This window comes from Hylobates moloch, unplaced genomic scaffold (genome assembly GCF_009828535.3).
Source record: "Hylobates moloch isolate HMO894 unplaced genomic scaffold, HMol_V3 SCAFFOLD_8, whole genome shotgun sequence".
Classification (NCBI taxonomy): domain Eukaryota; kingdom Metazoa; phylum Chordata; class Mammalia; order Primates; family Hylobatidae; genus Hylobates; species Hylobates moloch.
The window spans coordinates 78,515,488-78,529,954 of record NW_026652283.1 but is presented as its reverse complement, the minus strand read 5'-3'; the positions used below and the strand labels follow the sequence as shown (position 1 = coordinate 78,529,954).

Here is a 14,467-nt window from a genome sequence, read left to right as displayed (position 1 = left end):
TGTGATGTTTGTCTTTCTGTGCCTGATTTATTTCACTTAACATAATGATCTCCAGTTTCATCCATGCTGTTGCAAATAACAGGATCTTCTTCTTTTTTATGAGTGAATAGTACTCCATTGTATATGTGTACCACATTTTCTTTATCCATTTGTCTGTTGATAGATGCTTAGATTACTTCCAAATCTTGGCTATTGTTAACAGTGTTGCAACAAACATGGGAGCACATATATTTCTTCAATATACTGATTTCCTTTCTTTTGGGTATATAACCAGCAGTGGGATTGCTGGATCATACAGTAGTAGCTCTAGTTTTAGTTGTTGGAGGAACCTCCAAACTGTTCTTCATAGTGGTTGTACTAATTGACATTCCCACCAACAGCATACAAGGGTTCCCTTTTCTCCACATCCTCATCAGCATTTGTTATTGTCTGTCTTTTGGATATAAGCCATTTTAACTGGGGTGAGATGATATTTCATTGTAGTTTTGATTTGTATTTCTCTGAGGATCAGTGATGTTGAATACCTTTTCATATGCCTGTTTTGCAGTTGGTATATTTTCTTTTGAGAAATTCTGTTCAAATCTTTTGCCCATTTTTTGATCAGATTATTCGACTTTTTTCCTATAGAGTTGTTTGAGTTCCTTATATATTCTAGTCATTAATATTTTCTCTTATTCTGTGGGTTGTTTGTTCATTTCATTGATTGTTTCCTTTGCTGTGAAGAAGCTTTTTAACTTGATGTGATCCTGTTTGTCCATTTTTTCTTTTGTTGCCTGTCCTTTTGCCTGTCCTTCTTTTGTTGCCTCTCCTTAAGTAATTTTGGGGTATTACTTAAGAATTTTTTGTCAGGGTCAGGCACGGTGGCTCACGCCTGTAATCCCAGCACTTTGGGAGGCTGAGGTGGGCAGATCACGAGGTTAGGAGATCGAGACCATCCTGGCCAACATGGTGAAATCCCGTCTCTACTAAAAATATAAAAATTAGCTGGGTGTGGTGACATGTGCCTGTAATCCCAGCTACTCGGGAGGCTGAGGCAGAAGAATCCCTTGAATCAGGGAGTCAGGTTGTGGTGAGCCGAGATTGCGGCACCGCACTCCAGCCTGGTGACAAAGCGAGACTCTTTTTTTTTTTTGAGACAAAGCTTTGACCAGACCAATGACCTGGAGAGTTTCCCCAAAATTTTCTTCTAAACAGTTTTGTACTTTGAGGGTATATTCAAATCTTTCATCCATTTTGATTAGATATTTGTATATGGTGAGTGATGGGGTCTAGTTTCATTCTGCATATGGATACTCAGGTTCCCCAGCACCATTTATTAAAGAGAATGTCTCTTCCTCAGTGTATGTTCTGGGCACCTTTGTTGAAAATGAGTTCACTGTAGGTGTGTAAATTTGTTTCTGGGTTCTCTATTGTGTTCCTTTGGTGTATATGTCTATATTTATGCCAATACCATGCTCTTTTGGTTACTATAGCTCTGTAGTATAATTTGAAGTCAGGTAATGTGATTCCACCAGACTTATTCCTTTTCTTAGGGTAGCTGTGGCTATTCTGTTTCTTTTGTGGTTCCAAATATATTTTAGGGTTGTTTTTTCTGTTTCTGTGAATAATGTCATTGGTATTTTAGTAGGGATTTCATTGAATCTGTAGATTTCTTTGGGAAGTATAAACACTTTAGCAGCATTGATTCATCCAGTCCATGAATATAGAATGTTTTTTATTTTTTTGCATCCCTCCGATTTCTTTAGTCAGTGTTTTATAGTTTTTATGCTAGAAATCTTTCACTTCTTTGGTTACCTCATAGATTTAATTTTATGTGGGGTTATTGTAAAGAAAATTACTTTTTGAATTTCTTTTTTAGATTGTTCATTGTTGGCATATAGAAATGCTACTGATTTTTGTATGTTCATTTTGTATCCTGTGACTTTACTGAATTTATCAGTTATAATAAGTTTTTTTTTTTTGTGGAGTCTTTATTTTTCAAAATATAGGATTATATCATCTGCAAGGATAACTTGACTTTTTTCTTTCCAAATTGGATGCCCTGTATTTTTTTCTGTTGTCTGATTGCTGTACCTAGGACTTCCAGTACTATGTTGAGAAACACTGAAAAAGTGGGCATCCTTGTAGTGTTCCAGATCTTAGAGGAAAGAAAGGCTTTCAGCTTTTCCACATTCAGTATTATACTAGCTGTGGGTCTGTTGTATATGGCCTTTATTATGTTGAGGTATGTTCCTAGTTACCTGTTTTTTTTTTTGTTTTTTTTTTAGGGTTTTTATCATGAAGAGATTTTGAACTTTATCAGATGCTTTTTCATAATCTGTTGAAATGATCATATGGTTTTTGTCTTTTATTCTGTTGATAATGATGTATAACATTGATTTGTGTTTGTTGAACCATCCTTCCATCCCAGGGATAAATCTTACTTGATCATGATGAATGATCTCTTTAATATATTGTTGAATTCGTTTTGCTAGTATTTTGTTGAGGATGTTTGCATCAATGTTCATCAGAGGTATTGGCCTGTAGTTTTCCTTTTTCATGTGTCTTTGTTTGATTTTGGTATTAGGGTAATAATGGCCTTGTAGAATGATTTGGATGTATCCCCTCTTACTCTATTTTTTGGAATATTTTAAAGAGGATTGGCATTAGTTCTTCTTTAAATGTTTGGTAGAATTCAGCACTGAAGCCATTGGGTCCCAGGCTTTTCTTTACTGGGAGACTTTTCTTTCTTTCTTTTTTTTTTTTTTTTTTTGAGACAGAGTCTTGCTCTGTCGCCAGACTGGAGTGCAATGGCACAATCTTGGCTCACTACAACCTCCGCCTCCCAGGTTCAAGCGATTCTCCTGCCTCAGCCTCCTGAGTAGCTGGGATTACAGGCGCGTGCCACCACACCCAGCTAATTTTTGTATTTTTAGTAGAGACAGGGTTTCACCATGTTGGCCAGGATGGTCTCAATCTCCTAACCTTGTGAGCCGCCCACCTCGGCCTTCCAAACTGCTGGGATTACAGGCGTGAGCCACCATGCCTGGCCTGCTTTTGTTTTTTCTTTGGAGACAGGATCTCACTCTGTCACCCATTCTGGAGTGTGGTGGTATGATTATGGCTTACTTCAGCTTCAACCTCCCTGGGCTCAAGCATTTCTCACACCTCAGATCCCCAAGTAGCTGGGACTACAGGCACATACCACCACACCTGGATAATTTTTGTATATTTTGTAGAGACAGAGTTTCACCATTTTGCCCAGGCTGGTCTCAAACTCCTGGGCTCAAGTGATCCACCTGCCTCAGCTTCCCAAAGTGCTGAGATTATAGGTGTGAGCCACTGCACCAAGCGGACTTTTTATTATGGCTTTAATCTTGTTACTGGTCTTTTCAGGTTTTGGATTTCTTCATTGTTTAATGTTGGTAAGTTGGATGTCTAGGAATTTGTCCATTTTTTCTAGATTTCCCAATTTATTGGTGTTGGCATATACTTGCTCACAGTAGCCACTAATGATCATTGTTTTTCTGCAGTGTCAGTTGTAATGTTTCATCCCTGATTTTATTTATTTGGATAATCTTTTTTTTTTTTTTGATCTGGCTAAAAGTTTGTTGGTTTTGTTTAACTTTTCAAAAAACCAACTCTTTTTTTTTTTTTTTTGAGATGGAGTCTCGCTCTGTTGCCCAGGCTGCAGTGCAGTGGCTCGATCTCAGCTCACTGCAAGCTCTGCCTCCCGGGTTCACGCCATTCTCCTGCCTCAGCCTCTTGAGTAGCTGGGACTACAGGCGCCCACCACCATGCCTGGCTAACTTTTTGTGTTTTTAGTAGAGACGGGGTTTCACCATGTTACCCAGGATGGTCTGGATCTCCTGACCTCGTGATCTGCCCGCCTCGGCCTCCCAAAGTGCTGGGATTACAGGCGTGAGCCCACTGCGCCCAGCCAAAACCAACTCTTTTTTCATTTTTTAAAATTGTTTTCTTTGTTTCAATTTTATATATTTCTGTTCTGAATTTTTTTTCTTTTTTTGAGATAGGGTCTCAATGTCACTCAGGCTGGAGTCAGTGGTGTGATCTCAGCTCACTGCAACCTCTGCTTCCTAGGCTCAAGTGATTCTCCCACCTCAGCCTCCTGAGTAGCTGGGACCACAGGTACATGCTGCTGTGCCCAGCTAATTTCTTGTGTTTTTGGTAGAGACGGGGTTTTGCCATGCTGGCCAGGCTGATCTCAAACTCCTGAGAGCAAGTGATCCATCTGTTTTGGCCTCCCAAAGTACTGGGATTACAGGTGTGAGCCACCATGTGCGACCTGATCTTTATTATTTTTCTTCTACTGATTTTGGGTTTGATTTGCTCTTGCTTTGCTAGTCCTCTAAGATGGATTGTTAGATTGTTCATTCAGAGTTTTTCTTCTTTATTGATGTAGGTACTTATAGCTGTAAACTTCCATCAAAGTATTGCTTTTGCTGTATTTTTCTTTCAGAAATTTTTCATTTTTTAAAAAATACTTCACTGATCCACTGGTCATTCAAGAGCATGTTGTTTCTTTTGCATATATTTGTATAGTTTCTACGTCTTTTTGTTACGATTTCTAGTTTTATTCCATTGTGGTCAAAGAAGATACTTAATATTGTTTCCATTTTTAAAATATTTTAAGAGTTGTTTTGTGACCTAACATACAGTTTGTCCCTGAGAATGATCCATGTGCTGAGGAAGAGAATGTATATTCTGCAGCCTTTGCATGAAACGTTCTGTAAATATCTATTCGATTCATTTCATCTGTAGTGCAGATTAAATCTGATGTTTCTTTTTTGATTTTCTGCCTGGAAGATATCTCCAGTACTGAAAGTGGGGTGTTGATGTCTCCAGCTATTATGGTATTAAAGTCAGTCTTTCTCTTTTGCTCTAATAATATTTGTTTGGTATATTTGTGTTCTCCAGTGTTGGGTGCACATATACTTAAAATTGTTATATTCTCTTATTGAATTGACACTTTATTGTTATATAGTGTACTTCTTCAACTCTTCTTATAATTTTTGTCTTGAAATCTATTTTGTCTAAGTATAGCTACTTCTACTCTTTTTTGGTTTCCATTGGTATGGAATATCTTTTTTCATGTTTTTATTTTTAGTCCACATGTGCCTTTGTAGGGTAAGTGTGCTTCTAGTAAGCAAAAGATCATCAGGTCTTGCATTTTCATTTATTCAACCATGCTATATCTTTTGATTGGAGAGTTTAGTCCCTTTCCATTCAGCATTATTATTGATAAGTAGGGACTTATTCCTGTTCTTTTGTTGTTTGTTTTCTGGTTGTTTTGTTGTCTTCTCTTTTTTCTTTCTTTCCATTCTATCTTCTTTTTTGTGAAGGTATTTTTCTCTGGTGATATGATTTAATTTTTTGCTTTTTTTGGATCTCCTGTATTTTTTTTTGTTTGTGATTACCATGAGGCTTGCAAATACTACCTTATTATCCATTATTTTTAGCTGATAACAGCTTAATACTGTTAGCATAAACATACAAACAAAAAGAAAACTTAGAAAAACTTCACTTTAATTCCCCTGCTTTTCAACTTTTTGTTTCTTTTTATATTTTATTGTACTGCCTATCCTGAATAGTTGTTGTAGTTATTATTTTTTGTGGGCTAATCATTTTGTCTTTCTACTTAGGATAAGAGTAGTTTACACACTGCAGTTACAGTTTTATATATAATATTCTGTATTTTTCTGTGTACTTAGTATTACCGATGAGTTTCGTACCTTCAGATGATTACTTGTTGCTTGTCGTCATCCTTTTTCTTTCTGATTGAAGTACTCCCTTTAGCATTTTTTGTAGGACAGGTCTGGTGTTGATGAAATCCCTCTGCTTTTGTTTATCTGGGAAAGTCTTTATTTCTCCTTTATGTTTATGGTGTATTTTCCCTGGATACATTATTCTAGGGTAAAAGTTTTTTTTTTTTCTTCAGCACTTTAAATATGTTATGCTACTCTTCTGGCCTGTAAGGTTTCCATGGAAAAGTTTGTTGTTAGACATGTTGGAGCTCCATTGTATGTTAGTTATTTGTTTCTTTTCTCTTGCTGCTTTTAGGATCCTTTTTTTTTTTTTTTGAAGAATTTTATTTTTAGAACAGTTTTAGATTTACAGAAAAATTACAATGATAGTATAGAGATCCAATATAGCCTACCCCTAGTTTTTCTTTCTTTTTTATTTTATTTTTTTATTATTATTATACTTTAAGTTTTAGGGTACGTGTGCACAATGTGCAGGTTTGTTACATATCTATACATGTGTCACGTTGGTGTGCTGCACCCATTAACTCGTCATTTAGCATTAGGTATATCTCCAAATGCTATCCCTCCCCACTCCCCCCACCCCACAAGAGTCCCTGGAGTGTGATGTTCCCCTTCCCGTGTCCATGTGTTCTCATTGTTCAGTTCCCACCTATGAGTGAGAACATGCAGTGTTTGGTTTTTTGTCCTTGCGATAGTTTGCTCATAATGATGATTTCCATTTTCATCCATGTCCCTACAAAGGACATGAACTCATCATTTTTTATGGCTGCATAGTGTTCCATGGTGTATATGTGCCACATTTTCTTAATCCAGTCTATTGTTGTTGGACATTTGGGTTGGCTCCAAGTCTTTGCTATTGTGAATAGTGCCGCAATAAACATACATGTGCCTGTGTCTTTATAGCAGCATGATTTATAATCCTTTGGATATATACCCAGTAATGGGATGGCTGGGTCAAATGGTATTTCTAGTTCTACATCCCTGAGGAATCGCCACACTGACTTCCACAATGGTTGAACTAGTTTACAGTCCCACCAACAGTGTAAAAGTGTTCCTATTTCTCCACATCCTCTCCAGCACCTGTTGTTTCCTGACTTTTGAATGGCTATTCTAACTGGTGTGAGATGGTATCTCATTGTGGTTTTGATTTGCATTTCTCTGATGGCCAGTGATGATGAGCATTTTTTCATGTGTTTTTTGGCTGCATAAATGTCTTCTTTTGAGAAGTGTCTTTTCATATCCTTCGCCCACTTGTTGATGGGGTTGTTTTTTTCTTGTAAATTTGTTTGAGTTCATTGTAGATTCTGGATATTAGCCCTTTGTCAGATGAGTAGGTTGCAAAAATGTTCTCCCATTCTGTAGGTTGCCTGTTCACTCTGATGGTAGTTTCTTTTGCTGTGCAGAAGCTCTTTAGTTTAATTAGATCCCATTTGTCAATTTTGGCTTTCGTTGCCATTGCTTTTGGTGTTTTAGACATGAAGTCCTTGCCCATGCCTATGGCCTGAATGGTATTGCCTAGGTTTTCTTCTAGGGTTTTTATGGTTTTAGGTCTAACATGTAAGTCTTTAATCCATCTTGAATTAATTTTTGTATAAGGTATAAGGAGGGGATCCAGTTTCAGCTTTCTACATATGGCTAGCCAGTTTTCCCAGCACCATTTGTTAAATAGGGAATCCTTTCCCCATTGCTTGTTTTTGTCAGGTTGGTCAAAGATCAGATAGTTGTAGATGTGTGGCATTATTTCTGAGGGCTCTGTTCTGTTCCATTGATCTATATCTCTGTTTTGGTACCAATACCTTGTTGTTTTGGTTACTGTAGCCTTGTAGTATAGTTTGAAGTCAGGTAGCGTGATGTCTCCAGCTTTGTTCTTTTGGCTTAGGATTGACTTGGAAATATGGGCTCTTTTTTGGTTCCATATGAACTTTAAAGTAGTTTTTTCCAATTCTGTGAAGAAAGTCATTGGTAGCTTGTTGGGGATGGCATTGAATCTATAAATTACCTTGGGCAGTATGGCCATTTTCGTGATGTTAATTCTTCCTACCCATGGGCATGGAATGTTCTTCCATTTGTTTGTATCCTCTTTTATTTCATTGAGCAGTGGTTTGTAGTTCTCCTTGAAGAGGTCCTTCACATCCCTCGTAAGTTGGATTCCTAGGTATTTTATTCTCTTTGATGCAACTGTGAATGGGAGTTCACTCATGATTTGGCTCTCTGTCTGTTATTGGTGTAGAGGAATGCTTGTGATTTTTGCCCATTGATTTTGTATCCTAAGACTTTGCTGAAGTTGCTTATCAGCTTAAGGAGATTTTGGGCTGAGACGATGGGGTTTTCTAGATATACAATTATGTCATCTGCAAACAGGGACAATTTGACTTCCTCTTTTCCTAATTGAATACCCTTTATTTCCTTCTGCTGCCTAATTGCCCTGGCCAGCACTTCCAACACTGTGTTGAATAGGAGTGGTGAGAGAGGGCATCCCTGTCTTGTGCCAGTTTTCAAAGGGAATGCTTCCAGTTTTTGCCCATTCAGTATGATATTGGCTGTGGGTTTGTCATAGATAGCTCTTATTATTTTGAGATACGTCCCATCAATACCTAATTTATTGAGAGTTTTTAGCATGAAGGTTGTTGAATTTTGTTGGAGGCCTTTTCTGCATCTATTGAAATAATCATGTGGTTTTTGTCTTTGGTTCTCTTTATATGCTGGATTACGTTTATTGATTTGTGTATGTTGAACCAGCCTTACATCCCAGGGATGAAGCCCACTTGATCATGGTGGATAAGCTTTTTGATGTGCTGCTGGATTCGGTTTGCCAGTATTTTACTGAGGATTTTTGCATCAATGTTCATCAGGGATATTGGTCTAAAATTCTCTTTTTTTTGTTGTGTCTCTGCCAGACTTTGGTATCAGGATGATGCTGGCCTCATAAAATGAGTTAGGGAGGATTCCCTCTTTTTCTATTGATTGGAATAGTTTCAGAAGGAATGGTACCAGCTCCTCCTTGTACCTCTGGTAGAATTCGGCTGTGAATCCATCTGGTCCTGGACTTTTTTTGGTTGGTAAGCTATTGATTATTGCCACAATTTCAGAGCCTGTTATTGGTCTGTTGAGGGATTCAACTTCTTCCTGGTTTAGTCTTGGGAGGGTGTATGTGTCGAGGAATTTATCCATTTCTTCTAGATTTTCTAGTTTATTTGTGTAGAGGTGTTTGCAGTATTCTCTGATGGTAGTTTGTATTTCTGTGGGATCGGTGGTGATCTCCCCTTTATCATTTTTTATTGCGTCTATTGGATTCTTCTCTCTTTTCTTCTTTATTAGTCTTGCTAGCAGTCTATCAATTTTGTTGATCTTTTCAAAAAACCAGCTCCTGGATTCATTAATTTTTTGAAGGGTTTTTTGTGTCTCTATTTCCTTCAGTTCTGCTCCGATTTTAGTTATTTCTTGCCTTCTGCTAGCTTTTGAATGTGTTTGCTCTTGCTTTTCTAGTTCTTTTAATTGTGATGTTAGATAGTTAAGAAACAACTTTATTTTGAGCAGGGGGAACGACAACACAGCACTTAGCAGCTATATTGTAGTCTGAATCCTGCTTTACGATCCTTTTTTTAATCGTTGATCTTTGTGAGTTTGATTATTAGATGTCTTGAAGTAGTCCTCTGTGGGTTAAATTTTCTTGGTGTTCTGTAACCTTGAACTTGGATATCGATGTGTCTCGCTATGTTTGGAGGGTTCTCTGTTATTATTTCTTTTAGTAAAGTTCCAAACCCTATTTCTTTCTCCACGCCTGGCTAATTTTTTGTGTTTTTAGTAGAGATGCGTTTCACCATGTTGGTCAGGCTGGTCTCGAACTCCTGACCTCGTGATCTGCCTGCCTTGGCCTCCCAAAGTGCTGGGGTTACGGGCATGAGCCACCTCACCTGGCCGCAGCCACTTTCTTGTCATTTGCTTGATCTATCATCTTCTTGGTTATCTTTGCACATTCATTTCCCATTTCTTGAGAGGCATCAGTGTCTGGTTCAGTCACATCTTCATTGTTGATTTCTAGATCACTTTCCTGACTTAATCGTTCATCTGTCTTTTTGTTTTCTTTTACCTTCCTACTCTGTTTTTCTCCTTGATATTTTCTTCTGTTTCAGCTTTGCAAATAGCAGGCAATACTTTAGCCTCCATGTTCTCCACCCACTTCCTCAGGAAGTGCATTTTTTTTTTTTTTGGTATGCAGAATGTTTGGATCCTGCTTGCACATTTTCCTGAAGGCCTGAAGCTTGCTCACTTTGTTGTCATCGGTGATCAGGATGCAGGGGGCGTGACTGAGGAAGGTGTGGCCTGATGATGGGCCCAGATGCTGGCTCGGTTTGACTGCATAGAAAGGGGCAAGAGTTTTTTATATATTCTAGATACTAGTCTGTGTTAGATGTGTGATTTGAAAATGTTTTCTTCCAGTCTGTAACCTATCCTTTTATGCTCCTGACAGTTTTCTTTTTTTTTAAACAGAGAAATAGTTTTTAATTTTGATGAATTCTTATCTGTTAATTTTTCCTTTCATGGATTGTCCATTTGGTGTCAAGTCTGTGGGTTCTTGGCTAACCCTAGAAGTTGAAATTGTTTTCTGTGTTGTATTTCTAAAAGTTTTACAGTTTTACAATTAAGGTGTGATCCATCTTAAGTTAATTTTTATAGAATGTTTTAAACTTAGGTTGAGGGTTATAGTTTTGTTGATGGACGTCCATTTGCTCTGGTATCATTTGTTGAAAAGGTTATTTTTCTCCCATTAAATTGCTATTGCATCTTTATAGAAGATTAGTGGCATATGTTTGTATGGGTCTGTTTATAGGTTCTCTGTTTCATTGATCTATATGTAAATTCTCTTGCCAATACTGCACAGTCTTGATTAGTTATATAATAAGTCTCAAAATCAAGTAGACTGTTATTTTCACTTTATTCTTTTTCAAAATTATTTTTAGCTCTTCTAGTCTCTCTGCCTTTCCATATAAGTCATTTTTATAGGAATCATATTAAACACGTATACCAATTTGGGGAGAATTTGCATTCCTTTATTGAGTTTTCCATAAGCATAGTATTGTATTTGATATCTTTATCAGTGTTTTTTAGTTTTCTACATACAAGTTGTGTGTCTGTTTTGTTAGATTTATACCTAACTAAATCACTCTTTTTGAGTGAGTGTAAATGGTGTTGTATTTTTAGTTTCAGAATTTATTACTAGCATATAGCAATATAATTGATTTGTGTATGTTTATTTGTATCTGCAACCTTTCAGAATTCTCTTATTCTAGGCAGCATTTTAATTTTTTTGTTTCTAATCTTGTATGCTTTTTATTTACATTTTACATTTTTACCTTATGGCACTGGATAGAGTTCCCAGCAGTATATTGATATGAGTGGTGAAAGTGGACCTTGCGTTGTTTCTGATCTTGGGAGGAAAATATACATTCTTTCACCACTAAATAATGTTAGCTGTAGGGTTTTTTTTTTTTTTGACTTAGTCTTGCTCTGTCCCTGAGGCTGGAGTGCAGTGCTATGATGTCAGCTTACTGCAACCTCTACCTCCTGAGTTCAAGCAGTCCTTCCACCTCAGCGTCCCGAGTAGCTGGGTCTACAGCATGCCTGGCGAATTTTTGTATTTTTAGTAGAGACGGGGTTTCACCATGTTGGCCAGGCTGGTCGTGAACTCCTGGCCTCAGGTGATCCGCCAACCTTGACTTCCCAAAGTGCTGGGATTACAGGCATGAGCCACTGCTCCCAGCCAGCTGTAGCTTTTTTTGTAGGTGCTTTCCATCAAGTTGAGGAAAATTTCTTCTATTTTGGTTTTTCCAAGAGTGTTATTTTTATCATGAATGTGTGTTGAATTTTGTCATATGTATTTTCTGCATTAATTGATATGATTATGTGATTGTTTTCTTTAAAGTATTAATGTAGATTACATTGATTTTTTTGAATACTGAAGATGAATTGCATCCTTAGAATAACCCTTATAACGCCTAACTCATATATCATTGAATTATATGTAGTAATAGTTGATTAGGCATATTTATATGTATATTCATGAGGAATATTAGTTTAATTTTTTTATATTGTCTTTGTTTGATTTTGGGTATCAGGGTAATACCAGCTTTTAAAAATGTATTGAGGAATATTGTTTTCTTTTATTCTTTTTAAAATATTCTTAGAGACAGGGTCTCACTCTGTCACCAAGGCTGGCGTGCTGTGGTGTAATCATAGCTCACTGCAGCCTTGAACTCCTGGTCTCAAGTGATCCACCTTAGCCTCCCAAGTAGCTGGGATTACAGGCACATGCCACTATACCTGAATAATTTTTAAACTTTTTAATAGAGATGGGGTTTCTACAAAATGCCCAGGCTGGTCTCAAACTCCTGGACTCAAGCCGTACTCCTGCCTCTGCCTCTGAAAGTTCTGGGATTACAGGTGTGAGCCACTGTGCCTGGCCCTTTTCTATTATTTTACAGTAGAGATTTGGTAGAATTAGAGCTAATTCTTTTGCAGTCATTTGGTAGAATTTAGCAGTGAAGCCATCTGGGGCTGCAGAGTTTTTGAGAGTTTTCAAAATATAAATTAAATTTTGTTAATAGTATGGGATGTTCAAATTATCTATTTTAGATTGGGTGAATTGTGGTAGTTGGTGTTTTTCAAGGAATTGGTCCATTTCCTGTGAGTTGTCACGTTGATGTGTGTGGATATTTTTATAGTATTTTTAAAATTAACATTTTGATATCTGTAGGGTCTGTAATGATACCCTGTTTCTTTCCTGATACTGATAGTTTGCATCTTCTCTATTTTCTTCTTTGCCTGACTGGAAATCAGTTGATTTTATATATATTGTCCAATGCCAGCTTTATATTTCATTGATTTTCTCTGTTGCTTTTCTGTTTTCAATTTTATTGATTTCTGTATTATATTCCCTCTTTCTGCTTCCTTCAGTTTTATATTTCTCTATTTTTTCTAATTTCTTGAGGATGGGAGCTTAGATTATTGATCTGAAACTTTTCTTCTTTAACAATATGTATATTTAACTGTCATAAAATTTCCTTTCAGCACTGCTTTACCTGTGTTCCACAAATTCTGTTATATTATATTGTCATTTTTATTCAGTTTGGTGTAACTTTTTTATTTGCCTTGAGAATTCCTTTTTGCATGGATTAGAGTATATTGTTTTGTTTCTAAATGTTTAGAAATTTTTTTTGTTACTGATTTTTAGTTTCAATGCATTGTGGTTGGAGAAAATATTTCATGTATGATTTCATTTCTTTTAATCTTATTTTTTTCCCCCAGAAATATGATCTTTCTTGGTGTATGTCTTCTTGGTGTATGTCCTTGGTGTATATACTTGAAGTGAAAGTATATTTTGCTTTTGTTAGGTGACTATTCAATGACTGTTGCTAGATCCTGTTGGTTGATAGTGTTGTTGAGTTTTCTTTATAATTGCTGATTTTCTATCTAGTTCTATACCTCTCTATAATTGTGGATTTGCCTATTTTTATTTCTGTCAGTGTTGCTTCATGTATTTTGTAGCTTTTGTTTAGTGCATACACATTGATAATTGCTATGTCTTGGTGGTTAATCCTGTGTCATTAAATAGTGTCTCTTTTTGTGTTTTGTAAATTTTTTTTTTTGCTTTGGAGTCTACTTTGACATTAACTACTGCTTTCTTTTGATTAATTTTTGTATAACATATCTTACTGTCCTTTTACACTCAGCTTGCTTGTATCACTGTATTTAGAGTGAGTTATTTTGTGGACAGCATATAGGTTGGTCATATCTACCTGTATACTCTGCCTGTCTCTGTCTTTTAGTGCATTTATATAATTTACATTTAATGTAATTATTGGTGTATTAGGATTTAAGGCTGCCGTTTTATTTTTTATCTTCTGTTCCTGTTTTCTCTGTAAAATAATTTTTTATTTTTCTCTTTTCTTTGTCCTGCCTTCTTGTGGTTTAATTGAAATTTTGAAAAAGAATTCCATTTTCACATGTACACATGTCTAGATATATTGTCTTTTTTTTTTTTATTATACTTTAGGTTTTAGGGTACATGTGCACAATGTGCAGGTTTGTTACATATGTATCCATGTGCCATGTTGATTTCCTGCACCCATTAGCTCGTCATTTAGCATTAGGTATATCTCCTAATGCTGTCCCTCCCCCCTCCCCTCACCCCACAACAGTCCCTGGAGTGTGATGTTCCCCTTCCTGTGTCCATGAGTTCTCATTGTTCAATTCCCACCTATGAGTGAGAACATGCGGTGTTTGGTTTTTTGTCCTTGCGATAGTTTACTGAGAATGATGTTTTCCAGTTTCATCCATGTCCCTACAAAGGACACAAACTCATCATTTTTTATGGCTGCATAGTATTCCATGGTGTATATGTGCCACATTTTCTTAATCCAGTCTATCGTTGTTGGACATTTGGGTTGGTTCCAAGTCTTTGCTATTGTGAATAGTGCCGCAATAAACATACGTGTGCATGTGTCTTTATAGCAGCATGATTTATACTCCTTTGGGTATATACCCAGTAATGGGATGGCTGGGTCAAATGGTATTTCTAGTTCTAGATCCCTGAGGAATCGCCACACTGACTTCCACAATGGTTGAACTAGTTTACAGTCCCACCAACAGTGTAAAAGTGTTCCTATTTCTCCACATCCTCTCCAGCACCTGTTGTTTCCTGA

At 36.8% G+C, this 14,467-nt stretch overlaps 1 protein-coding gene and 1 non-coding gene across 5 annotated transcripts in view; one reads left to right on the top strand and one right to left on the bottom strand.

Annotated features, from left to right (window-relative positions):
• Positions 1-14,467, top strand: part of DOCK3 (dedicator of cytokinesis 3) — a 649,329-nt gene that overhangs the window by 160,602 nt on the left and 474,260 nt on the right. The gene's annotated exons all lie outside the window — the stretch shown is intronic.
• LOC116473993 (small nucleolar RNA SNORA63) lies at positions 9,228-9,354 on the bottom strand. Its single transcript, XR_004249540.1, has one exon. It is a non-coding gene; the product is annotated as a small nucleolar RNA SNORA63 (small nucleolar RNA).